Source organism: Eschscholzia californica, unplaced genomic scaffold (genome assembly GCF_041429995.1).
Source record: "Eschscholzia californica isolate CP2 unplaced genomic scaffold, dmEscCali1.0.p SCAF_3, whole genome shotgun sequence".
In the NCBI taxonomy this organism is placed as follows: Eukaryota; Viridiplantae; Streptophyta; class Magnoliopsida; order Ranunculales; family Papaveraceae; genus Eschscholzia; species Eschscholzia californica.
The window spans coordinates 11,625,430-11,641,276 of NW_028238420.1; the positions used below are offsets into that span (position 1 = coordinate 11,625,430).

Consider the following 15,847-nt stretch of genomic DNA (forward strand, 5'->3'; position numbering starts at 1 on the left):
ACACCTAGTTGTATATTTGTATATAAGAAATAGTTGTTTTCTTTCTAACATACTGCAGGTTGTTTTTTTTTTTTGTTAAACAAGTGGTACCATTGTATTATTTATGAAACATGAAACGATACAACACTGAACAGTGGGGTACAGATATGAAGAAACAACTATTACATTTATAATTTAACCCATTCTCTTCATTCTGTGTCTTCGACAGTTGACATCCTTCTCCGCAATAGTAAGTGGAAAGGATTGGTACTCCAAAGACGATCATAAAGAACCATACCCAATGAAACTGAACCATCTCCCCATAAAATGGCCAGATTGAGACCCGGTTGGCGGAACGTGACTCCCATTCCTGCAAGTAGCCACTAACTAACAGTCTAACCCATGACCACCACTTCACAATCAAATTCAGTTCAGAGCACACCCGAAGAACCAAGTGGAAAAAGAAAATCAGAGCTTCAAAGAAGCCTTGCGATTTCTTAAAGGCGGAATCAACATATTCCAGGATTACCCCCCAGTATTCTCTCGATATAGAAGTCTTGTCCCACCACAACCTGAAGAGATTGCGATCGAACACCTGGTAAATAGGGTCGCTGAAGAAGTCTGAGTCAAAAGACTCAACAAAGACAGCAAAATAATGCAGACAAGCTGTAGAAGGTGGAAGGTGAGGCAGAGAAGCATATCTAGTGAGAATTGAGGTCAAAGCTGAGGCTACTAAACCAGTGCTAGCCGAAATAGGAGGAACCCAAAACATTTCCAAGAAGTCTGAAATTTTCTTGCCCGGGTCAAAAGGCCGGCCCAGAAGGAATAAAAGCCAGACCCCCCTGGACTCTCCCGGGTCGAAAGGAATGCCTAATAGATAAGTGGACCCAACCTCACACTTGAAAATAGGAATTGGCCCCAGAATAAGTAACGTGCCTCGAAACAAAAAGCCCTTTGTTGTCATGCTTAGAAATTGTAGTCCAAGGCCACCTGACAGTTGTTGGGAAACGTGAGAAGGTAGAAAAACCTTAAAATACTCAGGCATGACGGGGAACAGTAATTGTGAGAAAAGTTTGGTTTCCAATAAACTGACGTCAGCCAAGTAAAAATGACGTATCTCGGAGGAAAGAATTAACGGGAAGCTGCAATCTTGCCGTCGACCACTGGATTGAATGAACACAATCAAGACGACCCTGAAATGGTTGAACCGATCTTCTCTAAAGGAAGAGATTGAGAGTCAAAGAGGACTCTAAGCTGGTCAATCGATTGATTGAAATCAGAAAGATGAATTGCACATAACTTTACTCCACATCAAAGAAGGATCAGGTGTAGAGACTTATCTAATCATAACAAGCAATCTCACCAAAGAAATTTTAATTAACAAACCAAGGATAAACCCTCAAAGAAAAGAAAAGGAACTACTAGGAAATAGTATAGATCTAAGGAAATCAGTCAACTAGGAGTGAGATATCAATAGATCTTAAGAGAAGGAGATGTGGATGCATAAAAACCATAAAAAACAGCAAAACAAAAGATCACAGACAACACCAATCGCTTAAAAAACTTCAAACATCTTCATCCTTCTGGTCGATTAACCTCTTACGGTTGTGATCCTATAGTTACAAGAGAATATCCAACCTTAGATCCACTTTCTCTCTCTAGAAATTGAAGATGTTAATGGTGGATTTTGTTTAAGAAGGTGAAGGAGATGGTTAAGTTGGAAGCTGGTGAGATTGAAATTCCCTGCGATTGGGTCAGGGGTCCCTTATCTCCGATTACCGACACTAACTGCCGGTGATCAAGATCAAAATACTCTCCTATTAGGTTTTATAGCTTCAACAGTTACTCTCAGTTTCACTTATTAGTTTAGTCTTTACATCTCCCCTTAGGTTTGTGATCAACAAAGTAAGAGTTGAATCACACTCAGGTTCACCAGCTGCAGGTTGTTTCATACCACTTGTTTTTTGGAAGACATAATACACATATTTAAAAAGACAGTAGTTTGTGCGCTACCATACTATAATTTATTTTCAATCACCTATTAGTTTGACTGAAACATAACATTTTATGTTAACAGTAGGTTGATTCTCTCACACTTCTAATTGATCCATAAACACAAAAATCACACATAAAAGTTAATTTGAAGCAAAACCAATCATTTGAAGTTGAACATATCCATATACACATAATCAAACAAAATAGTTCATATGCAAAACAAAGCACCCCCGGATATTGGATCACAAAAACCCCAATGATTTGAGACAACTCCCAATCTTAGAAGCTTAAAGGACTCTATGAAATGTGCACTTGTACAATCGACTATCTTCCAATGAACATTCATATTGTCAAAGTTGTGGCGGTGGGGTGGCTCAATATGTTGACACATCAAACAATGAAATAAGGGTCAAACCTTTCACGACAGAGTTTCGTCTCATCATCAAATGATTGTCCTCGTGTGTCATTATCTCATATCACTGCCAACCGTCGAGATCATGAGCTACATGTGACAACATTTGATATCTCTATTGTGAATCACGAATTTATGTGGTTTAACTTTGGAATTTCTTCCCATGCATAGGTAGGAAATAGATACCGACATCATGAAACAAAAGGGAGCTCGAGGTGATGCGAGTTGACCCTTCCTCGACAAAGGTAGGATGCTTAGGCACGCTTATTCATCGCTGTAAAAATTTATAAACTTAGCTATATACGTGTCATCGTGGATTTTATGTGACAAAGTTGTAAATCCGATAATGATACGATAATCCTTTGATTTGGTCAACCTCCATTAGTATTTATACAATTAAAGGTTTCCCTCGCTGATGGTATTTCGCTAGCGAAATCTGACACCTAATTACTCTCATTTTGGAACGTTAAATATTTAGTAATTTTTGAATCATCCTTGCTTATTGATTTGTACTCAACATGATGATAATTGATTCAACCCACATATAATAGTCATATCGACATAACATTTCAATTCAAAGTCGACAACAGAGACCAATTTATTCATTAAACTCACTTGGACAAGCTTCAACCTTGACACGGCCAATGTCCCTTATAGAAACTAATGCTCCAACTTCCAAATGTTAGACCTGAAACACTAGCGAAAACGGTTAATTCTATTATACTTACGATAATTAAAATTGTGAAACAAGTATCACAAATAAACTTATATTTTCAAAGAGAACTAAACAACCATATCTAGCTGCAAAGATGCTCCAACCAATGACACACTAGTATTGATTGGATCTAACACAAAATGCAAGAAACGCTTCTTCATTTTATCGAATGATTGTTTTCATATATAAGGTCATCTCCTTCAAAGGATAATATAAACAAATAAAGAAAAGAGATAGTCCTTCTAGTCTTCTACCATGAAATGTGAAAGATCAAACTATCAATCACAAACTATACAAACATAATCAGAAAATTGGGCCTAAGGTCTTGGTGAAATAAACATGTCACTGTTGTTTAGTCTTGCCTCCATGTAAAATCTTATCAAAACCGTTAAAACTAATCTTACATATTATGTGTGAACTTTTGCAAACATTACTCCATGCAAACTCACATAGGAAGCTGAAGCATAAAAGAATTGGCGGATCCTTTCGGACAAACGAATTGAGGTCCATAATCGTTAATCAAATAACTAAATGTCATTGAACACTGGCAGTAAGTAAAAAACTTATGCCTACATGTATGATTTTTGATGTCCCATGATATTTATCAGATTGTGCAAGTTATAACTCTTTCTAGTAGAACCAGTTGAAATCAAAATCTGAAGTAAAGAAATTAAAAAGGAACAAAGTAAAGCAAAACAATCACTAATTTTAGGAACCTAGAACACATAGGGAAGAAAAAATATGGGGGAGTCTGTCAGACAATCGACCGACCATCTCAGCTATACTAAGAACTGAGAACGATCATCCACCAGACTTAGGTTTTTGTCTCCTTAAAAATCAAGGATACAGATGTACGGTCCTATAGAACAGATCCTGTTCAAGTAAGGTCGTGCTATATAATGAAATCCATTTGTTTATAAGAAAGAGAAATGTTTCCTCCTAAGTTGATGTGAGGCTAAAAACTCACATTAAAATACTTTAAATCAGAAAAAATGGGTTAAAAATATATCAGAGCCAGGTTTCGATCCTGGGACCTGTGGGTTATGGGCCCACCACGCTTCCGCTGCGCCACTCTGATTCTTGTTACATTTGTGAACAAAGCCATATATAACCTTTAGTTTTAAGCACCCCCTTCAACTCCACACCGGTCCTCCTACTTATTATTGCCCATGAGATTTCTATTGGCACCCCTGACTTTCACTTATATAGCTTCACTTATATAAACAATTGACAGTATCTATATTGCTATACCAATGCTTCGTCATTCCAAAAGACATAAGCAACTGCATTGAGACCTTGCAAAGGTCTTTCTGGTGGGGGAAAAACCAAAACCATCCACACCATCAACTGGTCCTCCAATTTGGAAATCTCGCAAACTAGGAGGTTGGGGTTCCGTTATCCGCACATTGATAACCAGGCTTTCCTCAGCAAGTCAGTTTGGAGGATGATAAAAAATCCCCAAGAACTTTGGCTCGTATTCTGAAAGCTAAATATTTCCCGAAAGTTCCTAAACCTAACCCCTCCCAGCTTCAATCACTTGTGGCCTTGGAAGTCCATCCGCAAAAATTATGATCAAGTGGCCAACCTTATCTTCTGGGACATCAATAAACGTACGCAAGTTAATATCTGGCTTGAGCATTGGATCCCTAACCACCCGCCGCCCATACCCAACACCGGGAATGTCGAAATAACATGGGGTAGTCAGCTGATTACCACTAATGAATGGAATAAGAATATTATTAACTATTGTCTTACCTCTGATATTAAAAATGTTATTATGAGTATCAACTTGCAGATTAACAACGAGGATTCAACTAGATGGCCACTGAACAAATCAGGAAACTTCACCATTAAATCCATGTATCACTATATCAGAACCAACATAAATGAGTATAATAACGAATCTACGAAATGGAATCATATTTGGAACCTTAACTCGATGTCACGAATAAATTTATTTCTGTGAAAATGTTGTACTAATAGCCTTCAGTGAAGGATAAAATAACTAAATTTATTGGAAATGTTTTTTCTTGTATGAATTGTGATGCTAACGAAACAACATATCATACTCTGTTGCAGTGTCACTATGCCAAAATAATATGGTTTATTTTCAGGTCCCGACGTATCATATCCCTTTGGTTAAACAATGGATTCTTCTTTGGAAGGATCTAGATGAGGAGCTAACCAATTTTTATGCTAAAATACTACGGTTTATCTGGAAAGCTAGATGTGAAGCATGCTTCACGTCCAAAAACAATCTCCTTGCAGACTATTCATATTATTAAAGCTTCTTCAACAGTACCACTAAAGATAACCACTAAAGTCAAAGAACCAAAGCAACACCAATGGAGCCCTCCATTGACACCATTTCTAAAAATCAACACTGACACCTCCTTCACTAACCTATCAGAGCCGGCAAGAATTGGATGTATTATTTTCGACACTCAAGGCAACTTTATATCGACCCTTGCAGACTCAATCAGAGGCCAAAATTCGAAAGAGTGTGAATGTTTAGCGATCAAATTTGCTCTCCATTGGGCGATCAATCTCAAAATTCTCCATGTTTATATCGAGAGCGACAACCTCAATGTCATAAAATACTTGGAAGATCAAAGTTACACTACTCAATGGCAGTTCAAAAAACACTTAACCGAGATCCTACACTTGAAGAATCAATTCACGAACATCAAGTTCTCCTACACTCCCAGAATGAACAATTCGATAGCTGATGCAGTGGCAAAATGGGGAAGAAAGAACAAAATGGGGAAGAAAGAACAACCAACGGAAGATCTGGAACACCCTCCCGCCTTTTATTTCTTGTAATATTTAGTTGCTTGTTTTTTCTTTTTTGTATTCTCAAAAAAAAAAAATCAAGTTCATAGGTTTGTTTTAGAATTATGAGCTTGAATGATAATATGCGCAAACAAGAAAGGATTTTTGAGTCAACAGTCCAAAATCTGGGGGGTAAACCCAAAAATAATCCACTCTTGCCCAAAAATTAGTTGCAGGTCCAAATGTCAGTTTTTTTTTTATTCCCCTCTTGCCCTTGGACGGGACATGCTGACGTTTTCCTGGAAAAAAAAAATGTCTGGTAAATAAAATAATTTACCAGTACACGTAAAATTCAAAGTTTCAAAATTTTTTGAAAATTTGAAACGAAATTTCAAATTCCCGCCCAACAAACCATCTCTTCCCGGTAAATAAAATAATTTCCCGTACACAAAAAATTCCAATTTTCAAATTTTTTTTGAAATTTTCAAACGAAATTTCAAATTCCCGGGCAAATATTCAAATTTTTTTGAAAATTTTAAATTCCCTCCCAGCAAAAGTGTCTAGTACAGAAAAAAATTTCCAGTAAATAAAATAATTTCCCGGTCACAAAATTTTTTTTCGAAGTTTTGAAATTTTCAAACGAAATTTCAAATTCCCGCCCAAATTTTCAAATTTTTTTACGAAATTTCAAATTCCCGCCCAGCAAAAATGTCTAGTACAGAAAAAAATTTCCAGTAAATAAAATAATTTTCCGAAAAAAATTTCGTTTCCCGGGAATTTTTCGGTGGCTGTTTCGTAATTTTCTGAACAGTACAGATTCTGATGGACGGGTTGTCAGATTATTTTTCAGAAAAAAAATCGTTTCCCGAGAATTTTCGATGGCAATTTTGTAATTTTCTATGACATGAACGGTAAATACTTTATTTTCTAAGGGCCCTCTACGTAATTTTGACCCCCCAAACTGACACATTGGACCTCCCTTTTATTTTTAGGCAACTTTGGGTGGGATTTTCATTTTGGCCCCCTTTTTGGACCAATGACCCAACCCCTCAAACAAGAAATTGCCTTCTAAAATGGTTTAAGTTTTTAATACATATTGATTTACTGTTCTTTAGATTTGTAGAATTGTTAAGTTTAATAGCTCTAATCAAGAGAAACCACTTTCTATTTTTCGACAATATTCTAAGTTTGTTGAAAATTTAGTTCAAAGATTGCACATCTGGGTGTTCAATTTTTTCTTCAATATTTTCCCCTTAATGAACCCTTTGGGAAGTTTTGGTTCTAATTTTTGAAGTTAAAAGCAGTAACATAAGAAGAAGATTTAGTCCTTTTTCTAGGGCTTTTCTTATAGTTGTGGAGACATCTTATTGTTGACTTTGTAAAGGAAGTATGAAAAATTGCATGGATAATGGAGTTATTGGTTCTTTTTCTTTCTTTTATGTATTTTGATCAGTAATAGATGGATGTGGGGCATACCATATTATTACATAAAGCCTCACATCAATTAAATTTGGACAAATTTGTTTTGAGTCCAACAATCTGCTTGCTTATTTTTTATTCTGTAATTCATCTCACCCATTCAAACGCCACTTACTATACCTCAGACTAGGGGTGGGAAAAAAACCCGTAAGCCCGAACCCGACCACGGGCACCCGAGCCCAAGATCAACCGTGGGGCCCCGCTACCCGTTGTGGGCAGCACCCGCCCGCCCGACGAGTTTTTGTGGGCGGGCTCGGGTATAAACCCTTACCCGAGGTACCGTCCACACCCGATACAACTCGGGCATATACGATGGGTGCCCGAAAAACCCGCCCGATTTAACTACCCGAGAGAGTATTCATAAAGGATCACCGTCCCTTTTAGGGTCATGAATTACAACCGTGAGATTATTAGGTTTAATATATATAAGTAGAGGAATCAAATTCAACCCTTATCTCTTCATTTCTGCCTTCTACTGTCTTCTAGCGGCAACAACTCCTCTCATCTTTTGGCTCTCCAACATCTTCTTTCTCATCTTTCTAACATTTCATCATTTTCTTGAAACCTAATGGTTTGTTGTACTTTTTTCGGTGGAACACACTCATCTCTTTCATGAAGCCAGATCAGAATCTAAGATTTATCCATCTACTTATAGTTTTTATAGATTTTGAATGAAGCAACATACGGACTGAAGAACAAAATATGACGAAGGTTATAAAACAATCTTAAATTTGTATTTTTCTGTAGATCATTTCTAGTGGTTTATGAAGAAGGCTATGAAACTATCTTAAATTTCTTTCTCTGTAGCAAAGATCAAAGTTCATTTTTTTCTATAAGTTGTAATGATTTGTATATATGCATATTATGCGACAGAGAGGGAGATGTACAGAGAGAAAGAGAGAAAAATATGCATACAGAGAAAGAAAGTGAGATTGATCTGTTGTAATTTAAAATAATGAACTTTGATCTTTGCTATTTTTCGAGAAACTAATTTGCAGATCTAGGTTTTACAATATATATGGATCTATACCAGTTGTGATCATCTCTTGTGTAATGATTATTTCTTTCTATGCTTGATTTTTTAAGATTTGTGATGATTTGATATCGATTTTTTCGGTATTGTTAGTTTACACTTTTCAAACCACCAGATACCCGATCACCCGATGCCTGTTTCACCCGGATATTTAAACGGGCTTGGGCGGGCTTTGAGCATGAGAAGTTTGTGAAATTCCCGCCCGAGTCCGCCCGAAAACCCGAGCGGGCAGAGGAGAAACTTACCCGACCCGCCCGAGCCTGACTCAAAACTACCCGCGGGTGCCCATACCCGCCCGATTCCCACCCCTACCTCAGACCACCACCACCAAATCAAATCGGTTGTCATGGCGGAGGGTCTCATTTGTCGGAATAAAGAGATAGAGATGAAAGAGAGAGAAATTGTGGTGGTCAGAAATAAAGTTGGAGATGAAAAATAAAGATTAAAAAAATGATTTATTTAATCAAAACAATGTTGGTCTTCAAGACAAATCTAATTAACTGAGAGAATGTTTTTGATGCTCCAAGGCCGCAGTAACTGAGAGAAAGTTTTTGAATGCTCCAAAGTCACAGTAACATTCTCCCAATCTCGGTCTCGGACTCGGTCTCGGACTCGGACTTGGTATCGGACTCAGACTTGGTCTCGGACTCGACCTTGGCTTTGGTCTTGGACTTGGACTTGGTCTTGGTCTACCAGAGAACTGCCTTATTTTTCTATGACGTTTTCCTCCCACTACTGGGTAGTGAAAACAATCCAGTACGTAATTTTCTCTGACTTCCTCTTCCTACTACTGGCTAATGGAAATTGTCCAAGTACGTGTGTACTGGCTGGTTATGTTCCACTGTTGGATCAAAACGACCTAAAGTCGTCTGATCAAGTTTCCCCACTCTATAAATAGGGAAAACTCCCAAAAGGAAAGAAACATAGAAAACAATAATCGTCTTCTAACTCTCTCTCAGTATTTACTCTTCTCTTTGTTATAGTTATGTCAAGGTCAGGAGATCAGAATTGAAGTTTGCTTCTTCAAGTTTTGATAAGGAATAGTCGAATCCTAGGGGACTGCGCTCTCATACTGCAAAAGCAATATCAGATACTACGGTAGTAGGGCGTTTAAAGTCTTCAAGACAGCGAGTCTAACTTATGCCTCTGTTCCACCATTACTGTTCTACTGTCTACTTGCAGGTTCATTATCTGAGATTGGTACACTTACTGTTTAATTAAGCTCTGCAAAAAAAAAAAAAAAGATAAGTTTTCTTCTTTAACCTACTATTTTATTGCTCAACTAATTTTTGATTTTATTATTTGATTTTTAATAATATTTTGATAACAAAAAGTATCACAAATAAGCTTACATTTTCAAAGAGAACTAAACAACCATCTCAAGCTGCAAAGATGCTCCAGCCGATGACACACTAGTACTAATTGGATCTAACACAAAATGCAAGAAAAGCTTCTTCATTTTCTCGAATGACTGTTTTCATACATAAGGTCATCTCCTTTAAGGGATAATATAAACAAATAAAGAAAAGAGATAGTCCTTCTACTCTTCTACCATGAAATGTGAAAGATCAAACTATCCATCATAAAGTATACAAACAAAATCAGAAAATTGGGCCTAAGGTCTTGGTTAGATAAACACGTCAATGTTATTTAGTCTTGCCTCCATGTAAAAACTTATCAAAATCGTACAAACCAATCTTCCATAATATGTGTGAACTTCTGCAAACATTACTATGCAAACTCACATAAGAAGCTGAACCATAAAAGAATCGACGGATCCTTTCGGACAAATAAATTGAGGTCAATAATCGTTAATCAAATAAGTAAATGTCACTGAACACTGGCAGTAAGTAAAAATCTTATGCCTACATGTAGGATTTTTGATGTCCCATGATATTTGTCAGATATTGCAAGTTATAACTCTTTCTAGTAAAATCAGTTGACATCAAAATCTGAAGAAAGAAATTAAAAAGGAACAATGAAGTAAAGCAAAGCAATCACTAATTTTAGGAACCCTAGAACACCTAGGGCAGAAAAAATTTGGGGGAGTTCGACCATCTCAGCTATCCAAGGAAGAACTGAGAACGATCATCTATGGATTATGATAGATCACAACTCAACTATTAATCACGCTCTGATCGGGACGATCATGCTTCATCGACCATACTTAGGTTCTTGTCTCCTTAGAAATCAAGGATACAGATGTACGATCCTATAGAACAAATCTTGTTCAAGTAATCGTGTCATCTAATGAGATTCGTCTGTTTATAACAAAGAGGATCGATTTCTCCTTAGCTGATGTGGGGTTAAAAGTTCACATTAGAATACTTTAAATTAGGAAAAATAGAATAAAAAAATATCAGAGCCAGGTTTTGATCTTGAGACCTGTGGGTTATGGGATTCTTGTTACATTTGTGAACAAAACAATATATAATCTTTAGTTTTAACACCAACTTCAACTCCACACCGATCCTCCTCCCTAGTGTTGCCCATGAGATTTCTATTGGCACCCCTGACTTTCTACCAGTCAAGTTCATAGGTTTGTTTTAGAATTATGAGCTTGAATGATAATATGGGCAAACAAGAAATTGCCTTCTAAAATGGTTTAGCAACGATCGACCTATTAGCTCCACTTCGACAGATTGAGGAGGCACTTTGAAATGTTAGATTGCTTAACATGTTTACTATACTATGCGAGTATTTTTTATTACGTGATGCAGCGGAAAATTCCGAAAGAATTAGAACTCCGTCTAAAACTTATAGAATCCAGAAAAAGCGGAAAATTCCGAAAGAATTAGAACTCCGTCTAAAACTTATAGAATCCAGAAAAAGCCTTTAGATCTCCGTCTTAAGACTTGTAGAACCAAAACTAACTATATTAAACTAAAATACTCAATTTTATTTATCAAACTTGAATGAATAAAACAACTCCTAGATCCCCCTTTATATAGACTTAGGGTTTCCTTAACCTAATCAAACTCAAATAACAATTTCTAATAAATAAAATACTACTTTCCTAAACCTAATCAAATTCTTATAACAACTTCTAAATAAATAAAATACTAAATCTAAAACCTAAAAAGTTTTCTAAAAATATAAAACTGCTAAAAATAATAATCCTTTACGAACAAAAATATTATACTAATAAAATAACTAGATTTTAAGATATCCAAGATACTTGGAATATCTCGTGAAAATCTCCCTGCATCAGTCTCCTCCACTTCAAAGAAACTCGTCTCGAGTTTACTAATTGAGTTGAATGTTATCTTGATTGACACTCCCTTGATATATCCTTCTCGTGAACTATGCATAGGAATTACCAAACTTTCAGATTTAACTGACGATTTTACTAGGCCATAAAATATTTTCTGCCTATATTTGTAATTTGACTCAAGCTCTCTTTTCACCCCAAAAATAAACTTGTACAGATCATGAGTATAGTGATTGAAAATTATGAACTTCGATGAAGACTTTCTAATAAAACTACTTATCAATCCATGTGAAACAATTTGAGATTCGCAAAATTCTAAGAACGGATCTTCGTATGAAGGAACTTCAATTGGACTAATGTCTGACTTCCGAAGTTTTTCACTTTCCTTTGATTCAGCTTCTTGAACAACGTTTGTCTCAATTTCCTGAACAACGTCCATTGTCTCAATTTTCTGAACAACTTCCTTTGACTCAATTGGTTGGACCACTTCCTTTAAATCAATTTTCTGAATAATTTCTTCACAAACGAATTCCTTACCATGTAAATTGATATCAGGAGACTTGTTTGTGAACACAATAATGTTAGATTTTGATTCATGAGTAATATTACTTGAATTTTCTATGCTCACAATTTGTGGTGGTTCAACATTCTCTAAGGGAGCTGTTTTTACCTTTTTTATGTTTAAGCGAGGTTGTTCTTCCCTTCGAAATCCAAAGTTCCTATATTCCCGCTCCTGAGCTTCAAGTATTAGGGCTAAGTTGTACGCAGCTTGAATAGTCCATACTGTAACAATCCCCACCTTATCTCGCAGACTAAATTTTAATCCGCTTAGAAACCGATTTGCTACAATATCTTCATATTCTGCAATGTTCTCCATATTGTTTCTTTGAGCCAGTTTTGAAAACTCTTTGTAGTAATTACCCACCGAACGCAACCCTTGTCTACAGTTCTTGTAAGTCATAAACAAGTGTTGTTGATAATCAGGAGGTAAAAACCTATCTCTCAGGTTCTCTTTCATAGACGGCCAATTCTGGATGGGTGGCCTTCCTTGTCTCATTCTTTGATGTTGTAATTGATCCCACCAATCTGCGGCACCCCCTTTAAGTCTACAAGCAATAATTTTAACCATCTTCTCATTGAGAATATTAGTTGACATATTAACTTGTCGTTCAACCTTCTCTAGCCAATCTAGGAACTCTTCAATAGTTAAATATCCATCGAAAATTGGTATCTCTTCGTTGATCTTATACTCATTATACTCTCTACGTTAGATTGCAAACAAGAAATTGCCTTCTAAAATGGTTTAGCAACGATCGACCTATTAGCTCCACTTCGACAGATTGAGGAGGCACTTTGAAATGTTAGATTGCTTAACATATTTACTATACTATGCGAGTATTTTTTATTACGTGACGCAGCGGAAAATTCCGAAAGAATTAGAACTCCGTCTAAAACTTATAGAATCCAGAAAAAGCGGAAAATTCCGAAAGAATTAGAACTCCGTCTAAAACTTATAGAATCCAGAAAAAGCCTTTAGATCTCCGTCTTAAGACTTGTAGAACCAAAACTAACTATATTAAACTAAAATACTCAATTTTATTTATCAAACTTGAATGAATAAAACAACTCCTAGATCCCCCTTTATATAGACTTAGGGTTTCCTTAACCTAATCAAACTCACATAACAATTTCTAATAAATAAAATACTAATTTTCTAAACCTAATCAAATTCTTATAACAACTTCTAAATAAATAAAATACTAAATCTAAAACCTAAAAGGTTTTCTAAAAATATAAAACTGCTAAAAATAATAATCCTTTACGAACAAAAATATTATACTAATAAAATAACTAGATTTTAAGATATCCAAGATACTTGGAATATCTCGTGAAAATCTCCCTGCATCATTACGTATGGTCGATCTCAATATATCTTGGTGACTACATCTAACTAAACCGATAACCACCACCACCACTATAAACTGGCCTGTGATAAACATATCTTTTGGAAGAAGTCATTGATTCACAGTGATGTATGGAGAGGTCCTGAATATGGCATTGTTAGAGCATCTCCAATGCAACACTCAAACTCTAAATCTTAGAGTGCCACATAAGATTTTTTAGAGTTTTTCTTTAAAATCTATCTCCAATGCAAAACTCAACATGAATCTCTAAAGTGATGTGTCAAGATTTATTTTAGAGATCCTTAAGAGGACACTCTAAATTTAGAGTGCCCTCTTGAGTTTCTCTAAGTGCCACATAAGCAAATCAATTAGTTTTTAAACCAAAATAAAGGTTTTTAGAGTTTCTCTTGAGTGTTGCATTGGAGATGGTTTTGAAATAGAGTGTCTCTAAATGGCCAAATAGGAAAGAGACCATTTAGAGATCCATTTTTCGCACTTGACACGTAGGATTTTTAAAGTTTTTCTTGAGACTTGCATTGGAGATGCTCTTAGTTAGAAAATTGTATTTTGTCAGTGTGGAAGTATTTATTCTCACAGGTTATATCATTTGTGACGTTGTTTGACCTTCTCTCATAATCTTTTTGTTAGATGACATTAAAAACGTGTGATAGTTCGGTATCTCTTTATCACGTATTGGTCGAACTCTTCTACCGTTTTTTTTCTTTATGTTCGGACCGCGTGATCCTTTTTTTTTAATGAGAATCGATTGATCTATATATGTTTTCTCTCAAGCGGTCAATCTCGATGTGTCTTGACTGGGAGACCCGACGGTCATATGATTTTCAGTTTAAATTTGAAAACCAAGTAATTCTGATTTCTAACCGTTGGTAGGGCAAAAGAATCGGCCTGTTCTAGAGGGTTATAAATTACCCATACCCTCTTATAAGAACACTATCCACAAACCCTATAAAGAGCAAGATAAAATAGAAAAGAAAGTGAGAGGAGAGTATGGGTAATTTATATAGGGAAATGATAGAGTTACTTAGAATTTTGGCTTTTAGTGAACTTCACGTCATTATGTCATCCTCTAAGTAACTGTAGCATCTCCCATTTATATAAACTAGGTATAACCCGTGCCTCCGGCACGACTGAACTTGTTTGATGCATTATTTAGTTTAAGTGTGTAAGTATAGTGCATCCTCCAATATTCGTATGTTGCATTTGTTCATTTCTAAACCACATGTGAATGAAACTATTATTACATTATGTAAAGAAAAAAAAGACAACTTGAATAGCTTTACAAAAAATTCAATAAAAACTCCTTAATAATATAACGAAGAAGCAAAGACAAATGTTTACAAAATATAAATTTAACTACAAATTCCTCAAACTCCTTAGGACTTGCCTTGGAGCCGGCTACAATGGTTGCTCAGTTTGAGCAAAAAAGTTTCTTAAGATGAATCAGAAACATGTGGAAAATGAGAAAAATGAAGAATCTAAGTTACTAAAGAAAAATACAAAATATGGCAACATTTATCTTACCTGATTACTTGGAGCTCCCAACTGATGAAGTGTGCGCCTCAAAATGGGATTAGCACTAAATAAATTGTTGGGGTCCCTCCTTATAATTAAAGGACTCCTAGTTGGAATAGGATTTCCCTTATTCCTTGTTTGGGGAAAAAATAGAAGTTTCTATTTTTTCAAGCCTAAAAAGGAATTCCTATTTCTATTGGTAAACCTCCCTATTGATCATTATAAAAGGGAATGAAAGGGAAGAGATTATTACACAACAACTTCCAGAACAAAGAGAAGTCAGAGAAAGAGAGATTTCTGAAGTGGTTCTTTCAAGAGAGATTGAAAGAGCAGAATATTGGTTTGAAGAAAAGAAGATTATTAATCTTGTGAAGCAATTTAGTTTGTGGTTATCTTCTTCAACCTTTAGGAATTTAGAATTTATTCAAATCCTAAGGAGTAAGAGATTTTATTTCTTTGTTTCTTTGTTCAGTTTATCCACCATAGGTTTGGTGAAGAGTTGTGTAACCCATTATTTAATTATAGTGGAAGATTTCTGGACTAGGTCCCGTGGTTTTTTACCTTCTAGTTTGGAGGGGTTTTTTGCCACGTTAAATAATCTTGGTGTCTCTACTTTTACTTTCACATCGTTTATCTTCATATTCCTGAACAAGTTAATTAGGTTATTTTTCCTAACAAGTGGTACCAGAGCTAAGGTTGGATTTATTGTTCAGAAATATGGAAGTGAATACTAATCGTATGATTAGTTTAGATGGAGAAAACGATTTGATGTGGAAAGCAAAAATGGAAGATTTGTTATACTGCAAAGACCTAG

The 15,847-nt window shown here is 35.8% G+C and overlaps 1 non-coding gene and 2 pseudogenes across 1 annotated transcript; all 3 read right to left on the reverse strand.

Moving 5' to 3' along the window:
- Positions 1-3,849: 3,849 nt before the first annotated feature.
- Positions 3,850-3,992, reverse strand: LOC147548415 (small nucleolar RNA U3; annotated as a pseudogene).
- Positions 3,993-4,107: 115 nt separating this feature from the next.
- Positions 4,108-4,179, reverse strand: TRNAM-CAU (transfer RNA methionine (anticodon CAU)). The gene has a single exon. It is a non-coding gene; the product is annotated as a tRNA-Met (tRNA).
- Positions 4,180-10,422: 6,243 nt separating this feature from the next.
- On the reverse strand, positions 10,423-10,627 carry LOC147548417 (small nucleolar RNA U3; annotated as a pseudogene).
- Positions 10,628-15,847: the final 5,220 nt, after the last annotated feature.